General features: G+C 48.8%; 23 non-coding genes and 1 pseudogene across 23 annotated transcripts; all 24 read left to right on the plus strand.

Annotated features, from left to right (window-relative positions):
• The first annotated feature begins 21 nt into the window (after positions 1–21).
• On the plus strand, positions 22–185 carry LOC145207305 (U1 spliceosomal RNA). Its single transcript, XR_013853854.1, has one exon. It is a non-coding gene; the product is annotated as a U1 spliceosomal RNA (small nuclear RNA).
• Positions 186–570: 385 nt separating this feature from the next.
• LOC145207294 (U2 spliceosomal RNA) lies at positions 571–767 on the plus strand. The gene has a single exon (XR_013853844.1). It is a non-coding gene; the product is annotated as a U2 spliceosomal RNA (small nuclear RNA).
• Positions 768–1,024: 257 nt separating this feature from the next.
• LOC145207306 (U1 spliceosomal RNA) lies at positions 1,025–1,188 on the plus strand. The gene has a single exon (XR_013853855.1). It is a non-coding gene; the product is annotated as a U1 spliceosomal RNA (small nuclear RNA).
• A 382-nt stretch (positions 1,189–1,570) lies between these two features.
• Positions 1,571–1,768, plus strand: LOC145207278 (U2 spliceosomal RNA). Its single transcript, XR_013853829.1, has one exon. It is a non-coding gene; the product is annotated as a U2 spliceosomal RNA (small nuclear RNA).
• A 257-nt stretch (positions 1,769–2,025) lies between these two features.
• On the plus strand, positions 2,026–2,189 carry LOC145207309 (U1 spliceosomal RNA). The gene has a single exon (XR_013853857.1). It is a non-coding gene; the product is annotated as a U1 spliceosomal RNA (small nuclear RNA).
• A 382-nt stretch (positions 2,190–2,571) lies between these two features.
• On the plus strand, positions 2,572–2,769 carry LOC145207279 (U2 spliceosomal RNA). The gene has a single exon (XR_013853830.1). It is a non-coding gene; the product is annotated as a U2 spliceosomal RNA (small nuclear RNA).
• A 257-nt stretch (positions 2,770–3,026) lies between these two features.
• On the plus strand, positions 3,027–3,190 carry LOC145207310 (U1 spliceosomal RNA). Its single transcript, XR_013853858.1, has one exon. It is a non-coding gene; the product is annotated as a U1 spliceosomal RNA (small nuclear RNA).
• Positions 3,191–3,572: 382 nt separating this feature from the next.
• On the plus strand, positions 3,573–3,770 carry LOC145207288 (U2 spliceosomal RNA). The gene has a single exon (XR_013853839.1). It is a non-coding gene; the product is annotated as a U2 spliceosomal RNA (small nuclear RNA).
• Positions 3,771–4,027: 257 nt separating this feature from the next.
• Positions 4,028–4,191, plus strand: LOC145207311 (U1 spliceosomal RNA). The gene has a single exon (XR_013853859.1). It is a non-coding gene; the product is annotated as a U1 spliceosomal RNA (small nuclear RNA).
• Positions 4,192–4,573: 382 nt separating this feature from the next.
• On the plus strand, positions 4,574–4,771 carry LOC145207281 (U2 spliceosomal RNA). Its single transcript, XR_013853832.1, has one exon. It is a non-coding gene; the product is annotated as a U2 spliceosomal RNA (small nuclear RNA).
• A 257-nt stretch (positions 4,772–5,028) lies between these two features.
• Positions 5,029–5,192, plus strand: LOC145207312 (U1 spliceosomal RNA). The gene has a single exon (XR_013853860.1). It is a non-coding gene; the product is annotated as a U1 spliceosomal RNA (small nuclear RNA).
• A 382-nt stretch (positions 5,193–5,574) lies between these two features.
• Positions 5,575–5,772, plus strand: LOC145207282 (U2 spliceosomal RNA). The gene has a single exon (XR_013853833.1). It is a non-coding gene; the product is annotated as a U2 spliceosomal RNA (small nuclear RNA).
• Positions 5,773–6,029: 257 nt separating this feature from the next.
• On the plus strand, positions 6,030–6,193 carry LOC145207313 (U1 spliceosomal RNA). The gene has a single exon (XR_013853861.1). It is a non-coding gene; the product is annotated as a U1 spliceosomal RNA (small nuclear RNA).
• Positions 6,194–6,575: 382 nt separating this feature from the next.
• Positions 6,576–6,773, plus strand: LOC145207283 (U2 spliceosomal RNA). The gene has a single exon (XR_013853834.1). It is a non-coding gene; the product is annotated as a U2 spliceosomal RNA (small nuclear RNA).
• A 257-nt stretch (positions 6,774–7,030) lies between these two features.
• On the plus strand, positions 7,031–7,194 carry LOC145207314 (U1 spliceosomal RNA). The gene has a single exon (XR_013853863.1). It is a non-coding gene; the product is annotated as a U1 spliceosomal RNA (small nuclear RNA).
• Positions 7,195–7,576: 382 nt separating this feature from the next.
• LOC145207284 (U2 spliceosomal RNA) lies at positions 7,577–7,774 on the plus strand. Its single transcript, XR_013853835.1, has one exon. It is a non-coding gene; the product is annotated as a U2 spliceosomal RNA (small nuclear RNA).
• Positions 7,775–8,031: 257 nt separating this feature from the next.
• Positions 8,032–8,195, plus strand: LOC145207315 (U1 spliceosomal RNA). Its single transcript, XR_013853864.1, has one exon. It is a non-coding gene; the product is annotated as a U1 spliceosomal RNA (small nuclear RNA).
• A 382-nt stretch (positions 8,196–8,577) lies between these two features.
• LOC145207285 (U2 spliceosomal RNA) lies at positions 8,578–8,775 on the plus strand. The gene has a single exon (XR_013853836.1). It is a non-coding gene; the product is annotated as a U2 spliceosomal RNA (small nuclear RNA).
• Positions 8,776–9,032: 257 nt separating this feature from the next.
• Positions 9,033–9,196, plus strand: LOC145207316 (U1 spliceosomal RNA). The gene has a single exon (XR_013853865.1). It is a non-coding gene; the product is annotated as a U1 spliceosomal RNA (small nuclear RNA).
• Positions 9,197–9,578: 382 nt separating this feature from the next.
• Positions 9,579–9,776, plus strand: LOC145207286 (U2 spliceosomal RNA). The gene has a single exon (XR_013853837.1). It is a non-coding gene; the product is annotated as a U2 spliceosomal RNA (small nuclear RNA).
• Positions 9,777–10,033: 257 nt separating this feature from the next.
• On the plus strand, positions 10,034–10,197 carry LOC145207317 (U1 spliceosomal RNA). Its single transcript, XR_013853866.1, has one exon. It is a non-coding gene; the product is annotated as a U1 spliceosomal RNA (small nuclear RNA).
• A 382-nt stretch (positions 10,198–10,579) lies between these two features.
• Positions 10,580–10,777, plus strand: LOC145207287 (U2 spliceosomal RNA). The gene has a single exon (XR_013853838.1). It is a non-coding gene; the product is annotated as a U2 spliceosomal RNA (small nuclear RNA).
• A 257-nt stretch (positions 10,778–11,034) lies between these two features.
• Positions 11,035–11,198, plus strand: LOC145207318 (U1 spliceosomal RNA). Its single transcript, XR_013853867.1, has one exon. It is a non-coding gene; the product is annotated as a U1 spliceosomal RNA (small nuclear RNA).
• Positions 11,199–11,580: 382 nt separating this feature from the next.
• LOC145207298 (U2 spliceosomal RNA) lies at positions 11,581–11,753 on the plus strand (annotated as a pseudogene; the record flags this gene model as incomplete).

Below are 11,753 nucleotides of genomic sequence, written 5' to 3' on the forward strand. Positions count from 1 at the left end.
GATCTTGAAGTTAACCAAATCATACTTACCTGACGGGGGCCTTCACCGTGATCAGGCCGGCGGTGGGCCCAAGGCGAGGCTTAGCCATTGCACTTTGGCCTAGCTGACCCTTGCGATTACCCCAAATGTGGGTAACTCGGCCGTACAATTTCTGTTAGTGGGGTCTGCGTTCGCGCTAACCCCGTATTATTCTTAATCAATCAATCGCTTGTTCTCTCTGGTCAGTTTGCTTCCTGCTGCTCTTCGCGCTTTCTCTCCCAGACAGGCGTAATTGCCGACCCGGGGAGCGTCGCATCGCCATAGCAATGTGTCTGCAACGCATAGCTACGTATCTGATTGAATGTATATCAGAAAAATATTATTGCCATGCACCTGGTGACGTCATATATTCGTAAATATAATTTGAATTAGAACACAACAAAGCTGTCATGGCTATAGTGCCGGGGGAGTCGAATGACGACTGCTACTCGATCGTTTTGGTCCTCGGAAAAACGTTTCGCGCTGCACTGAGCCCCCAGCAAACAGAAGTTGTACGGTGAGGCTCTGGTTGGCCTAAATATATGTTTAGGCATCGCTTCTCGGCTCTTTAGAGCTAAGATCAAGTGTAGTATCTGTTCTTCTCAGTTTAATACCTGGGACGCAAGCGATTCGCTTGCATGTCTTTGTATTAACCTGATTTTTGGACAGGGGTATGGTGCCGAGGCTTGCCTCGCCCTGCCCACGGGTTGTCCTGGTATTGCACTACCTCCAGGCACGGCCCACATTCCCACTTTGGTGGGAAAATCAAGCAATTCATCCCAGTTCTTCGTCGTATATTGTTGTAAATCCTCTTTTCTCACCTCGTAGCCAACATTTTCATGCGCTAAAACCGTCGCAAGCCTGCTGTTCTAATTACTACGTACCGTACCACCCGCCGATTGGGAAACAATCGGGCGTAGAGAAAACGTCCGATTACGTCGGCGTTTTCACAACAAACGCTAAAAAAGTATAGATGAAGAGGGTCGATCTTGAAGTTAACCAAATCATACTTACCTGACGGGGGCCTTCACCGTGATCAGGCCGGCGGTGGGCCCAAGGCGAGGCTTAGCCATTGCACTTTGGCCTAGCTGACCCTTGCGATTACCCCAAATGTGGGTAACTCGGCCGTACAATTTCTGTTAGTGGGGTCTGCGTTCGCGCTAACCCCGTATTATTCTTAATCAATCGCTTGTTCTCTCTGGTCAGTTTGCTTCCTGCTGCTCTTCGCGCTTTCTCTCCCAGACAGGCGTAATTGCCGACCCGGGGAGCGTCGCATCGCCATAGCAATGTGTCTGCAACGCATAGCTACGTATCTGATTGAATGTATATCAGAAAAATATTATTGCCATGCACCTGGTGACGTCATATATTCGTAAATATAATTTGAATTAGAACACAACAAAGCTGTCATGGCTATAGTGCCGGGGGAGTCGAATGACGACTGCTACTCGATCGTTTTGGTCCTCGGAAAAACGTTTCGCGCTGCACTGAGCCCCCAGCAAACAGAAGTTGTACAGGTGAGGCTCTGGTTGGCCTAAATATATGTTTAGGCATCGCTTCTCGGCTCTTTAGAGCTAAGATCAAGTGTAGTATCTGTTCTTCTCAGTTTAATACCTGGGACGCAAGCGATTCGCTTGCATGTCTTTGTATTAACCTGATTTTTGGACAGGGGGTATGGTGCCGAGGCTTGCCTCGCCCTGCCCACGGGTTGTCCTGGTATTGCACTACCTCCAGGCACGGCCCACATTCCCACTTTGGTGGGAAAATCAAGCAATTCATCCCAGTTCTTCGTCGTATATTGTTGTAAATCCTCTTTTCTCACCTCGTAGCCAACATTTTCATGCGCTAAAACCGTCGCAAGCCTGCTGTTCTAATTACTACGTACCGTACCACCCGCCGATTGGGAAACAATCGGGCGTAGAGAAAACGTCCGATTACGTCGGCGTTTTCACAACAAACGCTAAAAAAGTATAGATGAAGAGGGTCGATCTTGAAGTTAACCAAATCATACTTACCTGACGGGGGCCTTCACCGTGATCAGGCCGGCGGTGGGCCCAAGGCGAGGCTTAGCCATTGCACTTTGGCCTAGCTGACCCTTGCGATTACCCCAAATGTGGGTAACTCGGCCGTACAATTTCTGTTAGTGGGGTCTGCGTTCGCGCTAACCCCGTATTATTCTTAATCAATCGCTTGTTCTCTCTGGTCAGTTTGCTTCCTGCTGCTCTTCGCGCTTTCTCTCCCAGACAGGCGTAATTGCCGACCCGGGGAGCGTCGCATCGCCATAGCAATGTGTCTGCAACGCATAGCTACGTATCTGATTGAATGTATATCAGAAAAATATTATTGCCATGCACCTGGTGACGTCATATATTCGTAAATATAATTTGAATTAGAACACAACAAAGCTGTCATGGCTATAGTGCCGGGGGAGTCGAATGACGACTGCTACTCGATCGTTTTGGTCCTCGGAAAAACGTTTCGCGCTGCACTGAGCCCCCAGCAAACAGAAGTTGTACAGGTGAGGCTCTGGTTGGCCTAAATATATGTTTAGGCATCGCTTCTCGGCTCTTTAGAGCTAAGATCAAGTGTAGTATCTGTTCTTCTCAGTTTAATACCTGGGACGCAAGCGATTCGCTTGCATGTCTTTGTATTAACCTGATTTTTGGACAGGGGGTATGGTGCCGAGGCTTGCCTCGCCCTGCCCACGGGTTGTCCTGGTATTGCACTACCTCCAGGCACGGCCCACATTCCCACTTTGGTGGGAAAATCAAGCAATTCATCCCAGTTCTTCGTCGTATATTGTTGTAAATCCTCTTTTCTCACCTCGTAGCCAACATTTTCATGCGCTAAAACCGTCGCAAGCCTGCTGTTCTAATTACTACGTACCGTACCACCCGCCGATTGGGAAACAATCGGGCGTAGAGAAAACGTCCGATTACGTCGGCGTTTTCACAACAAACGCTAAAAAAGTATAGATGAAGAGGGTCGATCTTGAAGTTAACCAAATCATACTTACCTGACGGGGGCCTTCACCGTGATCAGGCCGGCGGTGGGCCCAAGGCGAGGCTTAGCCATTGCACTTTGGCCTAGCTGACCCTTGCGATTACCCCAAATGTGGGTAACTCGGCCGTACAATTTCTGTTAGTGGGGTCTGCGTTCGCGCTAACCCCGTATTATTCTTAATCAATCGCTTGTTCTCTCTGGTCAGTTTGCTTCCTGCTGCTCTTCGCGCTTTCTCTCCCAGACAGGCGTAATTGCCGACCCGGGGAGCGTCGCATCGCCATAGCAATGTGTCTGCAACGCATAGCTACGTATCTGATTGAATGTATATCAGAAAAATATTATTGCCATGCACCTGGTGACGTCATATATTCGTAAATATAATTTGAATTAGAACACAACAAAGCTGTCATGGCTATAGTGCCGGGGGAGTCGAATGACGACTGCTACTCGATCGTTTTGGTCCTCGGAAAAACGTTTCGCGCTGCACTGAGCCCCCAGCAAACAGAAGTTGTACAGGTGAGGCTCTGGTTGGCCTAAATATATGTTTAGGCATCGCTTCTCGGCTCTTTAGAGCTAAGATCAAGTGTAGTATCTGTTCTTCTCAGTTTAATACCTGGGACGCAAGCGATTCGCTTGCATGTCTTTGTATTAACCTGATTTTTGGACAGGGGGTATGGTGCCGAGGCTTGCCTCGCCCTGCCCACAGGTTGTCCTGGTATTGCACTACCTCCAGGCACGGCCCACATTCCCACTTTGGTGGGAAAATCAAGCAATTCATCCCAGTTCTTCGTCGTATATTGTTGTAAATCCTCTTTTCTCACCTCGTAGCCAACATTTTCATGCGCTAAAACCGTCGCAAGCCTGCTGTTCTAATTACTACGTACCGTACCACCCGCCGATTGGGAAACAATCGGGCGTAGAGAAAACGTCCGATTACGTCGGCGTTTTCACAACAAACGCTAAAAAAGTATAGATGAAGAGGGTCGATCTTGAAGTTAACCAAATCATACTTACCTGACGGGGGCCTTCACCGTGATCAGGCCGGCGGTGGGCCCAAGGCGAGGCTTAGCCATTGCACTTTGGCCTAGCTGACCCTTGCGATTACCCCAAATGTGGGTAACTCGGCCGTACAATTTCTGTTAGTGGGGTCTGCGTTCGCGCTAACCCCGTATTATTCTTAATCAATCGCTTGTTCTCTCTGGTCAGTTTGCTTCCTGCTGCTCTTCGCGCTTTCTCTCCCAGACAGGCGTAATTGCCGACCCGGGGAGCGTCGCATCGCCATAGCAATGTGTCTGCAACGCATAGCTACGTATCTGATTGAATGTATATCAGAAAAATATTATTGCCATGCACCTGGTGACGTCATATATTCGTAAATATAATTTGAATTAGAACACAACAAAGCTGTCATGGCTATAGTGCCGGGGGAGTCGAATGACGACTGCTACTCGATCGTTTTGGTCCTCGGAAAAACGTTTCGCGCTGCACTGAGCCCCCAGCAAACAGAAGTTGTACAGGTGAGGCTCTGGTTGGCCTAAATATATGTTTAGGCATCGCTTCTCGGCTCTTTAGAGCTAAGATCAAGTGTAGTATCTGTTCTTCTCAGTTTAATACCTGGGACGCAAGCGATTCGCTTGCATGTCTTTGTATTAACCTGATTTTTGGACAGGGGGTATGGTGCCGAGGCTTGCCTCGCCCTGCCCACGGGTTGTCCTGGTATTGCACTACCTCCAGGCACGGCCCACATTCCCACTTTGGTGGGAAAATCAAGCAATTCATCCCAGTTCTTCGTCGTATATTGTTGTAAATCCTCTTTTCTCACCTCGTAGCCAACATTTTCATGCGCTAAAACCGTCGCAAGCCTGCTGTTCTAATTACTACGTACCGTACCACCCGCCGATTGGGAAACAATCGGGCGTAGAGAAAACGTCCGATTACGTCGGCGTTTTCACAACAAACGCTAAAAAAGTATAGATGAAGAGGGTCGATCTTGAAGTTAACCAAATCATACTTACCTGACGGGGGCCTTCACCGTGATCAGGCCGGCGGTGGGCCCAAGGCGAGGCTTAGCCATTGCACTTTGGCCTAGCTGACCCTTGCGATTACCCCAAATGTGGGTAACTCGGCCGTACAATTTCTGTTAGTGGGGTCTGCGTTCGCGCTAACCCCGTATTATTCTTAATCAATCGCTTGTTCTCTCTGGTCAGTTTGCTTCCTGCTGCTCTTCGCGCTTTCTCTCCCAGACAGGCGTAATTGCCGACCCGGGGAGCGTCGCATCGCCATAGCAATGTGTCTGCAACGCATAGCTACGTATCTGATTGAATGTATATCAGAAAAATATTATTGCCATGCACCTGGTGACGTCATATATTCGTAAATATAATTTGAATTAGAACACAACAAAGCTGTCATGGCTATAGTGCCGGGGGAGTCGAATGACGACTGCTACTCGATCGTTTTGGTCCTCGGAAAAACGTTTCGCGCTGCACTGAGCCCCCAGCAAACAGAAGTTGTACAGGTGAGGCTCTGGTTGGCCTAAATATATGTTTAGGCATCGCTTCTCGGCTCTTTAGAGCTAAGATCAAGTGTAGTATCTGTTCTTCTCAGTTTAATACCTGGGACGCAAGCGATTCGCTTGCATGTCTTTGTATTAACCTGATTTTTGGACAGGGGGTATGGTGCCGAGGCTTGCCTCGCCCTGCCCACGGGTTGTCCTGGTATTGCACTACCTCCAGGCACGGCCCACATTCCCACTTTGGTGGGAAAATCAAGCAATTCATCCCAGTTCTTCGTCGTATATTGTTGTAAATCCTCTTTTCTCACCTCGTAGCCAACATTTTCATGCGCTAAAACCGTCGCAAGCCTGCTGTTCTAATTACTACGTACCGTACCACCCGCCGATTGGGAAACAATCGGGCGTAGAGAAAACGTCCGATTACGTCGGCGTTTTCACAACAAACGCTAAAAAAGTATAGATGAAGAGGGTCGATCTTGAAGTTAACCAAATCATACTTACCTGACGGGGGCCTTCACCGTGATCAGGCCGGCGGTGGGCCCAAGGCGAGGCTTAGCCATTGCACTTTGGCCTAGCTGACCCTTGCGATTACCCCAAATGTGGGTAACTCGGCCGTACAATTTCTGTTAGTGGGGTCTGCGTTCGCGCTAACCCCGTATTATTCTTAATCAATCGCTTGTTCTCTCTGGTCAGTTTGCTTCCTGCTGCTCTTCGCGCTTTCTCTCCCAGACAGGCGTAATTGCCGACCCGGGGAGCGTCGCATCGCCATAGCAATGTGTCTGCAACGCATAGCTACGTATCTGATTGAATGTATATCAGAAAAATATTATTGCCATGCACCTGGTGACGTCATATATTCGTAAATATAATTTGAATTAGAACACAACAAAGCTGTCATGGCTATAGTGCCGGGGGAGTCGAATGACGACTGCTACTCGATCGTTTTGGTCCTCGGAAAAACGTTTCGCGCTGCACTGAGCCCCCAGCAAACAGAAGTTGTACAGGTGAGGCTCTGGTTGGCCTAAATATATGTTTAGGCATCGCTTCTCGGCTCTTTAGAGCTAAGATCAAGTGTAGTATCTGTTCTTCTCAGTTTAATACCTGGGACGCAAGCGATTCGCTTGCATGTCTTTGTATTAACCTGATTTTTGGACAGGGGGTATGGTGCCGAGGCTTGCCTCGCCCTGCCCACGGGTTGTCCTGGTATTGCACTACCTCCAGGCACGGCCCACATTCCCACTTTGGTGGGAAAATCAAGCAATTCATCCCAGTTCTTCGTCGTATATTGTTGTAAATCCTCTTTTCTCACCTCGTAGCCAACATTTTCATGCGCTAAAACCGTCGCAAGCCTGCTGTTCTAATTACTACGTACCGTACCACCCGCCGATTGGGAAACAATCGGGCGTAGAGAAAACGTCCGATTACGTCGGCGTTTTCACAACAAACGCTAAAAAAGTATAGATGAAGAGGGTCGATCTTGAAGTTAACCAAATCATACTTACCTGACGGGGGCCTTCACCGTGATCAGGCCGGCGGTGGGCCCAAGGCGAGGCTTAGCCATTGCACTTTGGCCTAGCTGACCCTTGCGATTACCCCAAATGTGGGTAACTCGGCCGTACAATTTCTGTTAGTGGGGTCTGCGTTCGCGCTAACCCCGTATTATTCTTAATCAATCGCTTGTTCTCTCTGGTCAGTTTGCTTCCTGCTGCTCTTCGCGCTTTCTCTCCCAGACAGGCGTAATTGCCGACCCGGGGAGCGTCGCATCGCCATAGCAATGTGTCTGCAACGCATAGCTACGTATCTGATTGAATGTATATCAGAAAAATATTATTGCCATGCACCTGGTGACGTCATATATTCGTAAATATAATTTGAATTAGAACACAACAAAGCTGTCATGGCTATAGTGCCGGGGGAGTCGAATGACGACTGCTACTCGATCGTTTTGGTCCTCGGAAAAACGTTTCGCGCTGCACTGAGCCCCCAGCAAACAGAAGTTGTACAGGTGAGGCTCTGGTTGGCCTAAATATATGTTTAGGCATCGCTTCTCGGCTCTTTAGAGCTAAGATCAAGTGTAGTATCTGTTCTTCTCAGTTTAATACCTGGGACGCAAGCGATTCGCTTGCATGTCTTTGTATTAACCTGATTTTTGGACAGGGGGTATGGTGCCGAGGCTTGCCTCGCCCTGCCCACGGGTTGTCCTGGTATTGCACTACCTCCAGGCACGGCCCACATTCCCACTTTGGTGGGAAAATCAAGCAATTCATCCCAGTTCTTCGTCGTATATTGTTGTAAATCCTCTTTTCTCACCTCGTAGCCAACATTTTCATGCGCTAAAACCGTCGCAAGCCTGCTGTTCTAATTACTACGTACCGTACCACCCGCCGATTGGGAAACAATCGGGCGTAGAGAAAACGTCCGATTACGTCGGCGTTTTCACAACAAACGCTAAAAAAGTATAGATGAAGAGGGTCGATCTTGAAGTTAACCAAATCATACTTACCTGACGGGGGCCTTCACCGTGATCAGGCCGGCGGTGGGCCCAAGGCGAGGCTTAGCCATTGCACTTTGGCCTAGCTGACCCTTGCGATTACCCCAAATGTGGGTAACTCGGCCGTACAATTTCTGTTAGTGGGGTCTGCGTTCGCGCTAACCCCGTATTATTCTTAATCAATCGCTTGTTCTCTCTGGTCAGTTTGCTTCCTGCTGCTCTTCGCGCTTTCTCTCCCAGACAGGCGTAATTGCCGACCCGGGGAGCGTCGCATCGCCATAGCAATGTGTCTGCAACGCATAGCTACGTATCTGATTGAATGTATATCAGAAAAATATTATTGCCATGCACCTGGTGACGTCATATATTCGTAAATATAATTTGAATTAGAACACAACAAAGCTGTCATGGCTATAGTGCCGGGGGAGTCGAATGACGACTGCTACTCGATCGTTTTGGTCCTCGGAAAAACGTTTCGCGCTGCACTGAGCCCCCAGCAAACAGAAGTTGTACAGGTGAGGCTCTGGTTGGCCTAAATATATGTTTAGGCATCGCTTCTCGGCTCTTTAGAGCTAAGATCAAGTGTAGTATCTGTTCTTCTCAGTTTAATACCTGGGACGCAAGCGATTCGCTTGCATGTCTTTGTATTAACCTGATTTTTGGACAGGGGGTATGGTGCCGAGGCTTGCCTCGCCCTGCCCACGGGTTGTCCTGGTATTGCACTACCTCCAGGCACGGCCCACATTCCCACTTTGGTGGGAAAATCAAGCAATTCATCCCAGTTCTTCGTCGTATATTGTTGTAAATCCTCTTTTCTCACCTCGTAGCCAACATTTTCATGCGCTAAAACCGTCGCAAGCCTGCTGTTCTAATTACTACGTACCGTACCACCCGCCGATTGGGAAACAATCGGGCGTAGAGAAAACGTCCGATTACGTCGGCGTTTTCACAACAAACGCTAAAAAAGTATAGATGAAGAGGGTCGATCTTGAAGTTAACCAAATCATACTTACCTGACGGGGGCCTTCACCGTGATCAGGCCGGCGGTGGGCCCAAGGCGAGGCTTAGCCATTGCACTTTGGCCTAGCTGACCCTTGCGATTACCCCAAATGTGGGTAACTCGGCCGTACAATTTCTGTTAGTGGGGTCTGCGTTCGCGCTAACCCCGTATTATTCTTAATCAATCGCTTGTTCTCTCTGGTCAGTTTGCTTCCTGCTGCTCTTCGCGCTTTCTCTCCCAGACAGGCGTAATTGCCGACCCGGGGAGCGTCGCATCGCCATAGCAATGTGTCTGCAACGCATAGCTACGTATCTGATTGAATGTATATCAGAAAAATATTATTGCCATGCACCTGGTGACGTCATATATTCGTAAATATAATTTGAATTAGAACACAACAAAGCTGTCATGGCTATAGTGCCGGGGGAGTCGAATGACGACTGCTACTCGATCGTTTTGGTCCTCGGAAAAACGTTTCGCGCTGCACTGAGCCCCCAGCAAACAGAAGTTGTACAGGTGAGGCTCTGGTTGGCCTAAATATATGTTTAGGCATCGCTTCTCGGCTCTTTAGAGCTAAGATCAAGTGTAGTATCTGTTCTTCTCAGTTTAATACCTGGGACGCAAGCGATTCGCTTGCATGTCTTTGTATTAACCTGATTTTTGGACAGGGGGTATGGTGCCGAGGCTTGCCTCGCCCTGCCCACGGGTTGTCCTGGTATTGCACTACCTCCAGGCACGGCCCACATTCCCACTTTGGTGGGAAAATCAAGCAATTCATCCCAGTTCTTCGTCGTATATTGTTGTAAATCCTCTTTTCTCACCTCGTAGCCAACATTTTCATGCGCTAAAACCGTCGCAAGCCTGCTGTTCTAATTACTACGTACCGTACCACCCGCCGATTGGGAAACAATCGGGCGTAGAGAAAACGTCCGATTACGTCGGCGTTTTCACAACAAACGCTAAAAAAGTATAGATGAAGAGGGTCGATCTTGAAGTTAACCAAATCATACTTACCTGACGGGGGCCTTCACCGTGATCAGGCCGGCGGTGGGCCCAAGGCGAGGCTTAGCCATTGCACTTTGGCCTAGCTGACCCTTGCGATTACCCCAAATGTGGGTAACTCGGCCGTACAATTTCTGTTAGTGGGGTCTGCGTTCGCGCTAACCCCGTATTATTCTTAATCAATCGCTTGTTCTCTCTGGTCAGTTTGCTTCCTGCTGCTCTTCGCGCTTTCTCTCCCAGACAGGCGTAATTGCCGACCCGGGGAGCGTCGCATCGCCATAGCAATGTGTCTGCAACGCATAGCTACGTATCTGATTGAATGTATATCAGAAAAATATTATTGCCATGCACCTGGTGACGTCATATATTCGTAAATATAATTTGAATTAGAACACAACAAAGCTGTCATGGCTATAGTGCCGGGGGAGTCGAATGACGACTGCTACTCGATCGTTTTGGTCCTCGGAAAAACGTTTCGCGCTGCACTGAGCCCCCAGCAAACAGAAGTTGTACAGGTGAGGCTCTGGTTGGCCTAAATATATGTTTAGGCATCGCTTCTCGGCTCTTTAGAGCTAAGATCAAGTGTAGTATCTGTTCTTCTCAGTTTAATACCTGGGACGCAAGCGATTCGCTTGCATGTCTTTGTATTAACCTGATTTTTGGACAGGGGGTATGGTGCCGAGGCTTGCCTCGCCCTGCCCACGGGTTGTCCTGGTATTGCACTACCTCCAGGCACGGCCCACATTCCCACTTTGGTGGGAAAATCAAGCAATTCATCCCAGTTCTTCGTCGTATATTGTTGTAAATCCTCTTTTCTCACCTCGTAGCCAACATTTTCATGCGCTAAAACCGTCGCAAGCCTGCTGTTCTAATTACTACGTACCGTACCACCCGCCGATTGGGAAACAATCGGGCGTAGAGAAAACGTCCGATTACGTCGGCGTTTTCACAACAAACGCTAAAAAAGTATAGATGAAGAGGGTCGATCTTGAAGTTAACCAAATCATACTTACCTGACGGGGGCCTTCACCGTGATCAGGCCGGCGGTGGGCCCAAGGCGAGGCTTAGCCATTGCACTTTGGCCTAGCTGACCCTTGCGATTACCCCAAATGTGGGTAACTCGGCCGTACAATTTCTGTTAGTGGGGTCTGCGTTCGCGCTAACCCCGTATTATTCTTAATCAATCGCTTGTTCTCTCTGGTCAGTTTGCTTCCTGCTGCTCTTCGCGCTTTCTCTCCCAGACAGGCGTAATTGCCGACCCGGGGAGCGTCGCATCGCCATAGCAATGTGTCTGCAACGCATAGCTACGTATCTGATTGAATGTATATCAGAAAAATATTATTGCCATGCACCTGGTGACGTCATATATTCGTAAATATAATTTGAATTAGAACACAACAAAGCTGTCATGGCTATAGTGCCGGGGGAGTCGAATGACGACTGCTACTCGATCGTTTTGGTCCTCGGAAAAACGTTTCGCGCTGCACTGAGCCCCCAGCAAACAGAAGTTGTACAGGTGAGGCTCTGGTTGGCCTAAATATATGTTTAGGCATCGCTTCTCGGCTCTTTAGAGCTAAGATCAAGTGTAGTATCTGTTCTTCTCAGTTTAATACCTGGGACGCAAGCGATTCGCTTGCATGTCTTTGTATTAACCTGATTTTTGGACAGGGGGTATGGTGCCGAGGCTTGCCTCGCCCTGCCCACGGGTTGTCCTGGTATTGCAC

The sequence above is a fragment of the Phallusia mammillata genome, unplaced genomic scaffold (assembly GCF_965637545.1).
Source record: "Phallusia mammillata unplaced genomic scaffold, kaPhaMamm4.hap1.1 HAP1_SCAFFOLD_111, whole genome shotgun sequence".
NCBI lineage: Eukaryota > Metazoa > Chordata > Ascidiacea > Phlebobranchia > Ascidiidae > Phallusia > Phallusia mammillata.